Source organism: Sceloporus undulatus, chromosome 3 (assembly GCF_019175285.1).
Source record: "Sceloporus undulatus isolate JIND9_A2432 ecotype Alabama chromosome 3, SceUnd_v1.1, whole genome shotgun sequence".
In the NCBI taxonomy this organism is placed as follows: Eukaryota; Metazoa; Chordata; class Lepidosauria; order Squamata; family Phrynosomatidae; genus Sceloporus; species Sceloporus undulatus.
Genome location: NC_056524.1, coordinates 172998307 through 173014686, shown reverse-complemented (window position 1 = coordinate 173014686; position 16380 = coordinate 172998307). Strand labels below are relative to the sequence as shown.

The window sequence follows — 16380 nt, the reverse complement described above, 5'->3', positions numbered from 1 at the left end:
AATCATGAGGAAGATGATGATGATGATGATGGAATCTTGTGGAGGATGATCTTGTGGAGGCTGAGGATGATGGGGTCAGGGGAAAAGGAAGAGGAAGAGGACAGGACCATGCAAGAGATGAGGATGAGGATGGGATCTTGAGGAAGATGAGATGATGGTGATGGTGATATCTTGTGAAGGATGAGGAGGATGGGATCGGGGTGAGGAGGAGAAAAGGAGGGGACCATGCAAGAGAGGAGGAAGAGGAGGAGGGAATTTTGAGGGTGAGGATGATGGGATGGAGAGGAAGATGAGATGATGTGATGATGAGGATGATATCTCGAACAGGATGAGGATGCTGGGATTGGGGCGAGGAGGAGCAGGAAGAAGAGGAGGAGGGCATGCAAGAGATGAGGAGGGGAGGAGGAGGGGAAGATGAGATGATAGTGATGATGATGAGATCTTGTGGAGTATGAGGATGATGGGATGGGGGGAGGGGACCATGCAAGAGATGATGGAGAAGGAGGAGAGGGGGATTTTGAGGGTGAGGATGATGGGATCGAGAGGAAGATGAGATGATAAGGAGGATGAGGATGAGGATGGTACCTCGAGCAGGATGAGGATGAAGGGATTGGGTGAGGAGGAAGAGAAGGGGACCATACAAGAGAGGAGCAGGAGGATGGGATCGAGAAAAAGATATGATGATGATGATGGGATCTTGGGGAGGAGGAAGAGGAGGGGACCATGCAGAAGATGAGGAGGACAAAGGTGGGATCATGAGGATGAGGATGATGGGATTGTCAGGTGGAAGAGGAGTGTGGGACCTTGAGGAGGAGGAGGAGGGGATCTGGAGGAGGAGAGAGCGATGGGATCTGGAATAGGATGAGGATGATAGGATCGCAAGGAGGAAGAGGAGGGGATCGGGAGGATGAGGAGGACCACAACAAACTCCAGCTCCCAAAATTCCATAGCCTTGAGCCAGAAAAGAGTTAAAGCGGTGTCAAACCGGGTTAGTTCTCCATTGTGGATGCAGCCCTTGCTGAGCCCAATGAGATCTCAGGTCAGGGGCCAGCCTTAGCCATGCCTGCCTCAGCCTGCCTTCTTCTCCTTTGAACAAAGAGGCATTTTGGAGGGGAGAATGAGCCCTGGCTGCCTTTGTGGGCAGAGGCCAGAGCAGAGAAGCCTCCTTTCTGTAGCCAGATGGGCAGATCCAGGTCTCTGCCTCTTTCCCAGGAAGATGGAGGCTGGGTTGCAGGAGGGAAGGACTGCTGCTGAAGGTGTTCAAGGTGCTCTTCAGGAGCAGCAAGACAAGATGCTTTTTGAAAGGGAGAGGCAGGTGGAAGGGACTTGGCTTTCTAGGAAGAAAAGATGTCCTGGTTGAGTTGGCATTGACTTGCATCCTGCTTTTCTTCCAAAACTGATGCCAGGCTGCTCCTCTCAAAATTAACTGTAATAAAAAGAAAGGGGGGAGGGGAAGGTACGGATGGAAGGAAGCGCACAGAAATAATATTAAAACATATCTGTTGTTGTTGTTGCTGTGTGCCTTCAAGTCCTTTCCAACTTACGGTGATCCTGAGGCAAAGCTATCATGGGGTTTTCTTGGCCAGGTTTGGCATGGCTCTCCTCTGAGGCTGAGAGAGTGTGACTTAGTGGGTTTCCATGCCCAAGCTGGGATTCGAATCCTGATTTCCAGAGTCATAGTCCTAATGCAATCCAACCGCTGCACCATGCTGGCTGACTAAACAGATAGAAATACAGGTGAACTGAAAGGCAGGAAAAGGAAGGAGGCATTACTCCTCCCTTTTATGCTTCCTCCATTACTAAGAAGTCACTTGAATAAAAGAGGATCAATGGGGGCCACCCCAATATTGACAGCTGTAGGAGAAGTCAAGGCCAAGGGGCCTTTTACCAGTTGTAGAGAAAGACTGCCTAGTGGGCAAGGATTGCTTTGCTTGCCTCTGTGGAGCTGTGAACAGTGCTAAGCCTGCCCTTATATCTCACTTTCCTCTACTGAGCTCAAGGACACATGAATGTCTCTAAGTTTATACAGTACTTTATACAATACTCCAAACAGCCCTGCGAGGTAGGCCAGCCTGGGAGAAAGAAGAAGTGTGTAACTCATCCAGGTCTAGATTTTATAGCTGAGCAGGTCCTAGAACCTGGATCGACCAAATCCTAGCCTAATACTCTGAAATACTACACCACATTGCTCTGAGGGGTAAAGTTGTAATGTCCTTGTTGACATATTATTGCCTATCTTGCCTTAGACTGGCCTGGAAAGTAGCAAGGTCTACCGCCTCTGATCCTCAACCCTACCTATTTCTTTTTTATATATATATAATTAATGTTTATTTTATTTTTCTTATTTGGAACCTGGCTGTGGTTGCAAAGCAAAACTATCCTTTACAGTGCTGCTCTCTAATAATGGTTTAATATTCAGGGCTTGGAACAAATTACTTTTGGGATAACATCTCCCAGAATCCCCCAGCCAGCATGGCTATTGAGGGAGTCAGGGAATTGTCCTAAGATCTATTCATTTTTATGAGTGCTTTTCATTTCTCCCAAGGCCAGCTGTAAACCTGGAACTTACTAACCTGGGTTAGATTCAGCTGTGCAAAAGAGAATATGTTCAAGTATGAAGGAATGAAGTTTCCCAGACAATCTGGTCCACGAAATGCCATAACAAACTTGTTAGTCCTGGATTTTTCCCATTTTTTGTTTATGTAGAAAGCAAATTTCATGGAGTTTAGTGATGGTTTTATCCAGTGGACTTGAATAATCAATTCTCTGGAGTAAAACATTTTTAGACTAAAAGTTACTTGCTTTTTCAGAAGTCCGGGGCAATGGCTGGATTACCATAGGTACTGGTTTCTCAATATCCTACAACCAGATGGACAATTCCCAGCCCCATTCTCATTATATTATATTCTGCTTTTCTACCAATTGGTGGTTGTTCTTCGGTGCCTTCAAGTCATTTCTGACTTATGGCAACCCTATCATAGCGTTTTCTTGGCGGGTTTCTTCAGAGGGAGGTTGCCATTGCCATCCTCTGCAGCCGAGAGAGTGTGATTTGCCCAAGATCACCCTGTGGGTTTCCATGACCCAGCCAGGATTCGAACCCTAGTCTCCCAGTATCCTAAACCAATACTCAAACTATTACACCATACTCCAGTATGTGACTCCAATCGACTTTGTTTTATTTTAAAACAAAACACGGCTGAAACCAATGCGTAATGCAACAATGAACTTGATTCTATGATTCTAAAAAAAGAAGGATCCGATTCAAAATTCATCTACAACAGTTAAAATACATTCAAAGCCTAATAAAAATACAGCACACTCAATTTAAAAACTTCTGCCCAACCAGTTAAAAAACTGAAGGCCTTTAAGATATATTTTGTATGGGATCCAACCTAGATAAGGTGGAAACCTAGGATTAATTCATATTTTCCTCCTTCATCAAACCCAGTCCATTGAAATATCATAGCAAAACCACACATATTTCTGTATATTCCTACCTGACCTATGACTTTGTTTAAATTGTTCTGCCTTTTAATTTAGCCCTGCTTTGGGTTGTATTTCCTTATCAAGACAACCGTGGCAACATTATTATTATTCAGAACGAAAGAGGTCAAATGAATTCTTTTATTATATGGAAGCTGGAGATCTAGGACTTTCTTAAAGGAGCTGTGCCGTTGTGCCTTGAATTGCAAGCAGCCTGACCTGTGGAAATTTATTGGGCAAGACTTTTAGCTTATCGCCATGTTGGTTTAAATCTTCAGTGGCATTATTTTGGGGTACCAGACAGCAGGTGAAGATGTGGAATCGGGACCAGTTTGGGAAAAAAGAAAAGAAAAGGGAAGTTAAATTGGTGGACAGCCATATTTGTGATGTAAAATATTGTATGTACCTCCAGAGAAGAAAAATATATTTTCATGAGGGATGAATTTAAGATGTGGATGAATTTGCTCTCAGAATATTTTACATCCACTCACCCACCCCAGTTTTATTCATAGCCAAGTGGTAAAATGATGGTCTCCTTCACACACATAAAGTGCTTGCTTCCATGTGAAGCAGAAAGTAAATCCAAAGTGAGACCTGCAACAAAATGTCTCAGTGTGAGGTGCTCCTTTTCATTGTTTTTTGTGGGTTTTTCGGGCTATGTGGCCATGTTCTAGAAGAGTTTCTTCCTGACATTTTGCCAGCATCTGTGGCTGGCATCTTCAGAGAAGAAGATGCCAGCCACAGTTGCTGGTGAAACGTCAAGAAGAAATTCTTCTAGAACATGGCCACATAGCCTGAAAAAACCACAAAAAACTATGGATGCCGGCCATGAAAGCCTCCGCTCCTTTTCATTGTTCTGGTTAGTCAGCTAGCCAGCAGCCATGCTCTTTTCTATAATATTCTATTCCATTTCTGCTCATCAGGTAATATTCGGTGCCACCAAGCATACTGAAGTCCTTTTTGGTCTATTTATTTGTGGAGAAGAGAGGGAAATATTACCCCAAACACACAAGATTTCCCCCCTACTTCTGTCAATAATGCCCCCACTTATCAGTTGATATCTTCCTTTTGCTAATGCACTCTATTAAATAATAATAATAATAATAATAATAATAATAATAATAATAATTTATTTATATCCCACTCTCTGTCCATGACAATTGAGGCGGCTTACAGATTAAAATATGCACACAACCCTCATATCCCAATAGTTGCTACCTTCCCCTAAGACATCAAATTAAACAATTAACTGTTAAAACAAACATTAAAATAAACAACATCATTTTTTAAAAATGGCCACAAACCAGTGTTAGTTCTACTTAGAGTTAGACCACACTGGAATCGTTGGGGCACAAGTAAATTGTGACAAAGAAGGCCCATTCATTTCAGTGGGTTTACTTTAAGTAGATTAAGATCATTTTGTGCTGAACCAGGAGACAGTAGTTAGGCTGAGTTTAAATGTTCCCGTGAAAAGAAGCTTGTCTGTATGGGCTCATGCTTTCCAACCCAGCTCCAACATCTGGTTTGGTGCATCCGGGGAAAAAATATCACAGAGGCTAGAGAGATGCCTGGTCAGCTGATGGGAAGGGGGGTTTGGAAGCAGCTATAGTTTCATCTAATGGTTGTTCCGTCCATTAATAAGAGACACAATTTGATTAAGCAATAAAAATCCCTCTTTTGCCCTCTTGACTTTGTCTGAAGAGCCACTTAGTTCCCCCCCCCCCCCCCTTTCCAAGATGTACTATCAAAAGGCATTAAATGAAGGAGAAGGCCGCTCCCTTCATGTACTGCAGTCTGAGCAGATTGGTTCAGGCTAGGAACAATACATTTACAAAGGATTAAGAATATGGGCTTTTGATTCCCCTCCTGCCAGCACTTTTTTTCTAAGTAAATAATGCAGAGCTAGTCTCTTGAGCTAGTAAATAATGTAAATAATGCAGATCTAGTCTCATCAGACAGCTAGCATTATGTGAGTGTTGCACTATGACTCTGGAGACCTGGGTTTGAATCTCCACTCAGCCATGAAAACTCATGGGTCACCTTGGGCAAGTCACACTCTCTCAGTGTCTCACAGGAAGGCAAAGGCAAACCCCTCCAAACAAATTTTGCCAAGAAAACCCCATTATAGGTTTGCCTTCAAAGACATACAGTAAGTCTCCTGTTCTGGGTGTCTGTGTGCCTGCATACAACACACAACATGACAACTTGGGGGGCACAAGTACAGTTGTCAGCTGATCCAGGATAAGTAAATAATATTCCATGCATAATACTATGCATATAGTAACATATATATATATATGATGAACGTCCGCTTAATTTATGGATTTTAACTCCCACAAGATGCAGCAATGGCTGCCCACTTAGTTGGCAGTAAGATGAAGAGAAGACAAATTTATAAGGAAAAGTCTGCCAGTGCTGACTTGGGCACAACAAAGAAATGGAGCCTCTTTGTGCAGAGGTACTATATCTCCACTGGTTGCTGGGTGCACAGGCAACTGGGGAAAGATTCCTTCTTTATGGGCTTCTCAGAATTACCTGGCTATTCCAACATTCCCAGCCCCAGAGTCTCATCACTCTAACAAACATGGGAATTATAGTCCAAAATCCATGAAGGGTTCCAGATTAAGGAAGGCTGGGCTAGATGAACCTTTGTTCTAATTCTTTCTTTGTGTGAATACTTTCCACTATTTCAAACACATCTGTTAATGCTTGGTATTTTAATACTGTCTTGGCATGCGTTGCATCTTGGAAAAAGGCAGAACAGTGTGGACCTCAGTGTGGCAATGTGTTGGCTGTGAGACAGTGAGTTGTCATGGACCAGGCTCAACCTTGCTCATGCAAAGATCTCCACAGGCAGTTTGGACATGTTGCTATTTCTGTCTCAGTGACTGTGACTGCCACCATTACCCATCTGTGGAGATAGAACACTACTGACCGGTCTAGCAGGAGATCTGTTGCAAGGTGTATGGAAATAATGCTGGAGAAGTGCTTTGTAAATTTGGCAAATGCTTTGTTAATGCTGTATATTTATTATAACTTTTATTAAAAGGTACCATAATATGAAAAAAAGCTTGACTTGTAGTGCATGATGCCCCATGTAAGTGTTGGTTGGCTTAATTTTGGCTGCACCCACACTGCAGAAATAATCTGGTTTGACCCCACTTTTAACTGCCATGGCTCAATGCTATGGAATAGTTTGCTGCCTGATCAGTTTTTAATGTTTCTTATACTGTACATTTATTTTTATTATACTGTATTTATCTTTTAATGATATTATGTACAGTAAACCTTTGCTCTAGTGCCACAAACAACAACAGTTCCCAGAATTCCATAGCACTGAGCCATGGCATTTAAAGTGGTGTCAAACTGGATTATTTCTGCAGTGCAGATACAGCCCTTGTGGCAGATGTTTGTTACATATTGCTTTGGGGGGAACCATCTCCTTTCCCCAACTCTCTTTCCATTTGCAAGATGAGTTTCACCTCTTGGCTACTCTTGCCATTCACTTTAATCTGGCTCTAGCTGAATCCAGTGGTGTTTTAATGAAACCTAATAATTGTTGTCATTATTTACTTATTTTTATTTTAAATTGTCTAAACCACTTTTCACATAGGATCCAAGGAACGCTAAACATAATATCATTAAAAGGCAAATATAATAAAAATGAAATTACAGATTAAGAAACGTTCAAAATTGATCCAAGTCAATAAAAATAAAAATAGGCCATGCCGTTTTAAAAGGTCAGTGGCAATCATATTTTCCTTTGCAACTGGTCTTGTCGCACCTTTGAGGCTAATGAAGGCTTCATTCCTCTTAACAAATAATCTGGTTTGACACTGCTTTAACTGCCATGGCTCAGCGCTATGGAATTCTTGGAACTGAGCAAAGCTCTGGTGCCACAAGAAACTACTGTTCTCAGAATTCCATAGCATTGAGTCATAACAGTTAAAGTGGTGTCAAACTGGATTATTTTTGACGTGTGGATGCAGACATAAAAAAAAGAAGTTGCTAGCATACACTTTTGTAGACTTATGCTACCAACTTCTTTCTTTCTCTCATCAGTTAGTCTCAAAGGTGCTGCAAGATCCTTTTGCATACTGATCCAGACAAACACAGCTGTCTCTGATATTTTTCTTTGGAGAGCAAGCACAGAGAAGACCCTCTTAGAAAATTGGTTGTTCAAAAAGAAAGCTATTGCAGTCTCCCAATGCCATGCACTGCAATCCCCATCAGCCCCTAGCCAACACAGCTGCAGACCAACAGCTGCATCTTGAAGGTGCCATACTGGGGAATGCTGGTATGAGGGGTGGTACTCCTTCAGATATTTGGGATCTTAAATGTTTAGAGCGTGGAAGGTAATAATCAGCACTTTAGATCCAATATGGTACTGTACTAAGTAGAGAGCCAGTGTAGTGTTTTCAATAATTAGTTTAACATGGTTCCATATTTGTGAACCAGATAAAATGTTTGCTGCTGGATTCTGCACAAATTGAAGCTTCAAGGGCACCTCGTGTATAACATATTACAGTAATCCAACCATGTATGGGCAGGAGATTTGTTGCTGTTGTTATTGGGACTCAAGGCATCTTATAATTTAAAACACAGTACAGCGAAAAACATACAACAAATTAAACATTAAAATAGGATTAAACTTTTGACCATATTAAAATGTTTTTACACTTTAAAAAGATAAAAGACAAAAGATTAAAAGGTAAAAAGCTATTGAAACAGTGCAGTCTAAAACAGTCTGGCCAGCACCCTCAGCCCATTTTTTAGAAACCTCCTGCTTTAAAAGCCTGCCAGAATAAAAAGGTCTTTGCATGCAGAGGGAAGGACAGCAGGGAAAGGGAGCATTTTGGCCTTCCTAGGAAGAACATACCAGAGAGAAATCAGTACCTTTATTATAGGAAAATCCTTAGAATATGGCATAAGTTAGGGGATGCAAATATTTTAACTAAAACCTGCCAATAAATATGGAAAACAGAAGAATGTCCCACAGATTGGAAATGCTCAATATACATTCCAATCCCTAAGAAAGGGGACACCCGAGATTATAATAACCACTGGATCATCGCATTAATCTCCCATGCAGGCAAAGAGATGCTCAAAATTCTGCAATAAAGACTTTTACCACTTATGGGATAAATTGTAATCCATCCCCCAGCCCAAAAAGAAAAGAAAGCAAAAACAACCTCCCCCCCCCAAAAAAAAACAAGTAGGATAAACGGATTTATATTTTGTGTGTGGGTGCTTAAACGTATGATTCATTGCTTGTGGATTTGGGTGGTTTTCAGCTATTCTAGAGAGTACACAGAGAGAGAGAGAGAGAGAGAGAGACATGTCCTTAGCCAACTTATCAACCCCACGGGTATTACTACTATTTTGCCATTAACCGGCTTTCATCTTAAGTTCTGCTATAACTGTTGGTACTTAGCCCATCATTTTTTTCATTCTCTCCCTCAAATGGAATGAACTCCCCCCCAACTCTCTTTAAATATAATAATTCAGCCAGCTATGGCTGTATGCAGGACTGCAGCTATGGTGCATGCAGAAAATATTTGAAGCAGTTTCTGCCTCTGTCCTTCTAGGCATACATTTTGCAGCATGCTTCTGTTTAGACTGTGCCTTCCTAGTGCTTGCATGCAGAGTGAAATAGACATACAGTATACACACACAGCTGTGTCACATGTGACAGAACACACCCTGTGTATGCAAAGCAGCCCTCTGATGTGATGAAGTCCCAGTGAGTCCTTTTAAAGAGAAATAGTAGGAAATGTTTCCATGGAAGAAATAGCTCAAGGATACTCCAGCCCATAAAAGCACAGGTTCCTATCAATATGCTTTTGCTGGCTCCCAGTATCTAAGAAGTAATTCCCGGTGTGGATTCCACAAGTAACCTGATTGTGTGTGTAGTGGGTTTGTTAATAATGGGATTTAGAGCTGCCTTTGAAGGACCCAGCCATAGAGGAGGCTGTTATCTTTGAAACAGTGTGTGCAGTCAGGTATTTTTAAGACTTTGGACTTTATGGTCTCTCCTCCATCTTGCCTCTCTTTAAGTAGTAATATGCTTTTGGAACTACAATACCCAGAATCCCCTTGCCAGCATAGAGAGAGTGCTGGCAATGAATCAAAGAGCACACCAGTCAGAAGGGCAGGGTACAGTGAAACCTTGCGTTTTCATTTTCTGTTCCCACAAAAGCATTTTGTGAACCTGAAAAATTTTAATGGTTTGCACAAACCAATGCAAACCAGGTGAATAGATACCATTGGAGAAATGGTCTTGCTGCCTGGAAGAATCGGGTTGCAGTCCCAAAAGGTAACTTCCCAAGTTTTTATTATTGTATAGTACTTCACATGCATCAAAATGTGGTAAGCCAACCCATGATGCATATAGCACTAGGATTCCACTTTATTTGCTATGGTTCCATCATATGGAATCCTAGGATTTGCAGTTTGTAGTTGTTGTTGTTGTTGTTGTGTGCCTTCAAGTTGTTTCTGACTTATGGTGACCCTAAGGCTATCATGGGATATTCTTGGCAGGTTTCTTCAGAGGGATTTGCCATTGCCATCCTCTGAGGCTCAGAGTGTGTGACTTGCCCAAAGTCACCCAGTGGGTCTAAATGTCCGAGCTGGGATTCGAATCCTAGTTTCCAGAGTCATAGTCTTATGCTCAAACCGCTATACCATACTGGCTCTATGGAATCCTGGTATTTGCAGTTTAGGGAGGGGTATTTAGAATAATCAGACAGAGAGCTCTAGTTTCTCAGCATGCTACAAATCCCAGGATTCCATGGGATGTCATTGCAGTTAAAGTAGCTTTCTAAATTTGTAGCATTAAAAGGGTCTGTAATCCAGCAACATCTGGAAGGTCAGCAGTTCCTCACCCCTGCCCTATTTAAAGAAGAAGGCTGTGAAGCAGTGGTTCCCAACCTGTGGGTCGGGATCCCTTTGGGGGTTGAACGACCCTTTCACAGGGGTCGCCTAAGACCATCGGAAAACACATATTTGCATGTAGCGATGAAAAATAATTGTATGGTTGGGGGTCACCACAATATGAGGAACTGTATTAAAGGGTCGCAGCATTAGGAAGGTTGGGAACCACTGCTGTGAAGAGTCCTGTGGTCCTTCTTTTTTCTCTTTAAAATTTTCCCCTCCAACCATCATGCATGTGCCTTGATTTATTGAAGGGCCAGCTGCTTGGACATTAGTGCCCTTGTTGCATTCATGCAGTGGGATTGAGCTTTTAGCAGTGTCATCTTCAGACGTACCAAAAACAGATAGTTGACTTTAGGTTAAAAGGAAATTGTAATGCAATGCTTGCTTGCCCTCCCTATGACAGCACCCATGATCCTGATGCTAACAGAAAGGTGGACTGATTTTTCTCTTTCCTTTCTCCATTTCATGGCCCTCTGGTCCTGCTTTTGTTGCTGGAGAGAGCGCTGGAAACAAATCAAAGTATGTCCATGTTGGAAGGGCAGGGTGCAATGAAACCTTTCGTTTTCATTTTCCGTCCCCACAACAAGCATTTGGCGAGCTTCACAAATTTTAACGGTTTGGGTGAACCGATACAAGCCAGGTGAATGATACCACTGGAAAAATCAATGGAATAATCAGTGATGAAAGTGAGGGTCAGACTCAGTCTCAGTATCTGGAATAACCAGCAGGCTGCTCATGTCCCAGGACCATCTCAGGTCATTGATGCCGATGCCAGGATACCTGCATGAAAGAGCAATGAGGTGCATTTTTAAAATTTCTCATGCTGCCCTAGAATGACATATTGGCTATTCCAGGGCATTGGGGAAACATATAGAATGGGGGTTTATACTCACCTCCACAGTTGGGGGGGGGGCAGATCTCTCAAATCTGGAGCCAACTCAGGGAGAAGGATGGTTACTTATGAGATTCCAGTAGGAGGATTTTCTAGAGCTTGGAAGTAACATCTTACAAATATTATTTTTTACCGGCAGGGAATAACAAGAACACAGCAATGTTATTTTTTTTAACGCAACAGCTTGTAATGAGCAGTGTTTATTGTAATAAGCAGTTTCTGCATTTTTGCATTAAACATCATTGTAATCAGCAAAGATTGTTCATTTATTGTAATGAACCGTGTTTACTTGTTCCTAAAATGTTAGTTTTGCGGGGTCATCTTGCGCATCTGGGACCTTTTTTGGCTGTTTTTTTTTTTTTAAGTTATAGGTGTATTTAAGAAAACTGAGAACAGTGGTTTGAGTGTATAAACACTGTCTTATGAAAGAAGTAAGTGCAAAAATGGAGTTCCTATTTCTGGGAGTGGTAGAAATGTCTGTTACACAACCTGCTGCTGATAAACATTTTAATATTATACTGGAACAGCAATCAGAAAAGCCTACCAAGTTATTTGTACAGATAATTTTTGTCTCTGAATTAAGTCTCTTGTAAAGTCCTCATGCAACTTAATTTATTCCCCTGAAGTTCTAATTTTGAAAGCTGTTAACAAAAACATACCATCTAGCATTTCACAGGCAAAAACTGGGACACATATGGCCAAGTAAGATCAGAGTTAAGATGGCAAAAGTTATTATTGGGGAAGAAGCCATAAGGTAGGACAGTCTGCAGCAGTTTCCTTTCCCCTGAGTCTACAGGGAAGGACAAGATTCTGCCTGCTCTTGTCCACTTCTCCTGCCAAATTAATGGAACGCAAACTACTTTTGCACTTGGAACTCAGTTTGCAACAGTTGAAGTAAGCCAGGAAAAAGGGGGAAAGGGAAGGAAGGAGGAGCTGAACTATTTTAGAAGCATCAGAAAAAGTTCTGAGGATTAATCAGAACTAGCCTTGCCAAATTGGACAGATGGAGGGTACGCAAGCACCCTAGCCTTCCACCTTACATTAGCTTGGTTCTGGGAAGAGGGACAGAGTACCTGTACATGAATACACAAAGAAAATGTATCTACGTTAAAACTTCGTTCCTATGCCAGCTTGATTTCAGTCATAAGAATGATCACTCGCCGTACTTTAAAGACAGATCTAGGCCCCCAGGGCTTCCAAGATTTATGTTTAGCATTGTCTCATCTACAGCACACCAGTTCATGCTCCAGACTATTTAATTATATTGCTGATTGTTTATTGAACTGCATTATATTTCACAACACTACAAGGCAACATAGTCATTTCAGGTGGTGGTACATCTTTCAGGACCTAAGAGATAATTCTCTCTCTCTCTCTCTCTCTCTCTCTCTGAGTAGAGCCAATGTCAAACACAAAGCTATTTGCCCTTGGCCTTTGAGAGGAAACAGGACAATCAGATGCAAGAGATGGTTGTTACGTATTGTTACTCTCCCTGGACAAATTTTTGAAGGGTTTCCAAATCCACTATGAGCCACTGCATGTGTCCTCTGTGACAGTAATCTAATAATCTAATCTAATATGTGTGCCAAGGAAAGAGTGGAGTCCATTTTATGCAGCCATAGCAATTTCCACTTGTAGCTGCTTAGCATTGCTGGAGAGGCAAACAATTAAATTATAAATTGAAAAAGTCTCTTTTTTCATGATACGGTGGAAACCTTAAAAAAACCCTCTGATTTCAGCATTTTCTTCATAATTTAACTACTTCATTTCCTATATTGGGGGAATATATATGTTTAGGGGAATAAATTAAATGCCTTCAAGTCATTTCTGATGTATAGTTACCCTAAGGTGAACCTATCACAGTGTTTTCTGGGGCTGAGAATGTGAGACTCACCTAAGGTCACCTAGTGAGTTTCCATGGCTGAGCAGGGAACTGAACCCTCATGTCCAGAGTCATAGTATGGTGCTCAAACCACTACATCATGCTGGCTCTCCATATTGAGAGAGAGAGAATGATATCTCTATCTCTAGACAGACAGACAGACAGACAGACACGTGTATACATCTGGGTGAGTGGATGCGTCTGGGACTGCTGAGAATTGCATCAGAAAGTAATGCATGATGATAAAGTTACAGCCTAAGAAACAATGCCTTACCATGAGTGGGAAACGTTTGGCTTTCCAGATGTTCCAGATGATCCCATCAGTCTCACCTAGAAAGGAATTGTAGGTATTGTAAAACAGACTACCTAGAGCAGTGGTTCTCAACCTTCCTAATGCCGTGACCCTTTAATACAGTTCCTCATGTTGTTGTGACCCCCAACCATAAAATCCTTAACCCTTGCGAATATGGTGGGATGGCTGTATGTGTTTCCTGATGGTCTTAGGCAACCCTGTGAAAGGGTCGTTCGACCCCCAAAGGGATCACTACCCACAGGTTGAGAACCACTGACCTAGAGAGTCCCTGCTTTAAGAGACCCTCAAAGATTGCAGTATTTGGATGCTATCATTGGACAATATCCTTTTCTTTATTTAGCTACATAGGCATTTAGTATTCTGTGGCACATGCACTCATCGAAAGGTTCTTCCTTCTTCCCTCCTCCCTCCAAAAGGGTGGTCATGAAACCATGACGAAGTCCATCAGGGCAACACAGCAGCATTCCTTTCTGAAGTATCTGTCCTGAGCTGTCAGCCAGCAGGCTAGAGCTCAAGCGTGCTTCATGAATATGGATTGGAGCTCTCACTGAGCTGGTGAGGGTAGGCTATAATTCTCTCTGTTAAATAAACCAATTAGTTTAATAGATAAAGGGTGAGGATAAAAGAGAGGGATGGGAGGTTCCCCTGTTTAATGCTTCCCACTGGGGGCCTATTATGAGTTTCACATAATGCAGAAGAAGCAAATCCCATTTGTGATGTAACCAGATCCTCCATGTAGGGTTTTGGATGTTTGCAGATATCTTTGTCAACTGGGGCTGCTGAGCAGTGAAGGACATGGCTCCCATTCTTTCTGTAACAGTGCAGATGAAAGATTTTTTGGCAGGGATAGCTGATGAGGAAGCCAGAAAGCTCTACTTTCTGAAACTTTCTATACAAAATCTGTTAAAAGTGCAACAACCACATCTTGCGATTGTTATATTTTGTTTTTGTCTTTTTGTCCTGCTACTTCTCTAAGGCCAAAGGCAAATAGCATTATATATACCTGAACATCATTTTGAGTCAGGAATCCTGGCTTATTAAACCATGATGTGCACACTCAGGATACTTATTTGCTCCACATGCATCCATGCATGTTCATGCAAGTGTTTATGCAAACCAGTGAGGCATAGTTTAGTGTTATGTGTTAGCCTGGGATTATGTTTTTTGTGGCCAAACAAGCCAGGATTGTAAGGCAGCAACAACCCATGACTCATAAACCAATTCTTAATCATGACTTTTTGTTGGCTTACAAATTCTGGCATGCTTGGGCATAAAATAAATTTGGATACATATAATGCTAAATTATCCATGCCTTGTTGCATTACCTGCTAAATGAGCAGAAGAACCAAAGTGGAAGTGAATGGGTTGGGTGCACCATAATGTAGCTGACATAGCACTTGATGAGACATGATTCCTGGTTTGAAGTGATACTGGAATACAGACAGCATCATATACTCCTCACCTGCAATAAAATATATAAAATAAAATAAGATATTCCCAATTTTCACTTGCGAGAAAGATCATGAACACTGCATGTGAAAACACCTTGGAATTCCAATTTTGGTCCAAAACACACTGTAAAAATAATCCAGTCTGAGAGCGCTTTAACTGCCCTGGCTCAGTGCTAGGGAATCTTGGGAACTGTAGTTTATTGTGACACCAGAGCTTTCTGACAGAGGCTAAATGTCTCACAAAACCACAGTTCCCAGAAGTCCCTAGCATTCAGCCAGGGCAGTTAAAGCAATCTCAAGGTGGATTATTTCTGCAGTGTGTTTTGGACCTTTGTTACTTATTGCTTTTTAAAAGGAGCTTGAGAGGGGCAAGGCTCTGCAAGAAAAAGTTTGAATTTCTGGTCCATCGTGAAAGCCCACTGGACAAGCTTGCATGTGTCATACTCTTTCAACTTCAGAGGCAGGCAATGGCAAACCCATTCTGAAGAAGTCTGGCCAAGAATAGGTTTACCTATAAGTCACCATTAATTGGAAGTGGATTGAAGTCATACAACAAGAACAACAAAAGGCGTTCTCTTCTGTTCTGCATTCAAAAGAGGACGTTCTTTCTGTAGCGGACTGTCTACCATGGGATGCGGATAGCAGCCCATACCCTTGTTTAAAACATGGAAAATTTGCCATTTTGAAATACAGTACAGTACCTAGAATCCCATTGGCTATGATGGCTGGGAAATGTAATCCAGAACCTTTGGCTTCTGGGCATTGCACTGTAAAAGAATGCCAAGTTCTGCTTGGATTCACTTGAGCAAACAACTCAGGGACAAAACAGAAATCTTATAATCATAGAATGGGAATGGCCCTCAGGGGCCATTAGTCCAACCCTCTTTAATGCAAAACTTAAGCACTCCTAAAACATGCCCATCCAACCTCTGTTTAAAGACCTCCAAAGATGGAGACTCCAACACACTCCGAGGCAATTTATTCCACTCTCCAGCCGATCTTACAGTAAAAAAAAAAGTTGTTCCTAATGCTTAGGTACAATCCCTTTTCTTGTAATTTGAATCCACTCATTTTGTTTTAGACTCTGGAGCAGCACAAAACAAGTGGCTCCATCTTTTATATTACAGTACATTCTTTTGGCTATTTAAAGATAGCTATCATATCACCTCTCAGTCTTCCCTTCTCCAAACTAAGCATGCCCAGCTCCTTTAGTCATTCCTAATAAAACTGGGTTTCCAAACCTTTGAGCATCTTGGTTACTCTTCTCTGGAAACATGCTAGCTTGTTCTTTATGAACTGTGGTGCCCAGAAGCATCTTGGTTACTCTTCTCTGGAAACATGCTAGCTTGTTCTTTATGAACTGTGGTGCCCAGAATGGGGACACAGTATTCTGGGTGAGATCTGCCCAAAGCAGAACAGAGTG

General features: G+C 41.8%; 1 protein-coding gene across 4 annotated transcripts in view; it reads left to right on the top strand.

Moving 5' to 3' along the window:
* The window catches only part of SPOCK2 (SPARC (osteonectin), cwcv and kazal like domains proteoglycan 2), a 108090-nt gene that overhangs the window by 528 nt on the left and 91182 nt on the right, over positions 1-16380 (top strand). The window lies entirely within an intron of this gene.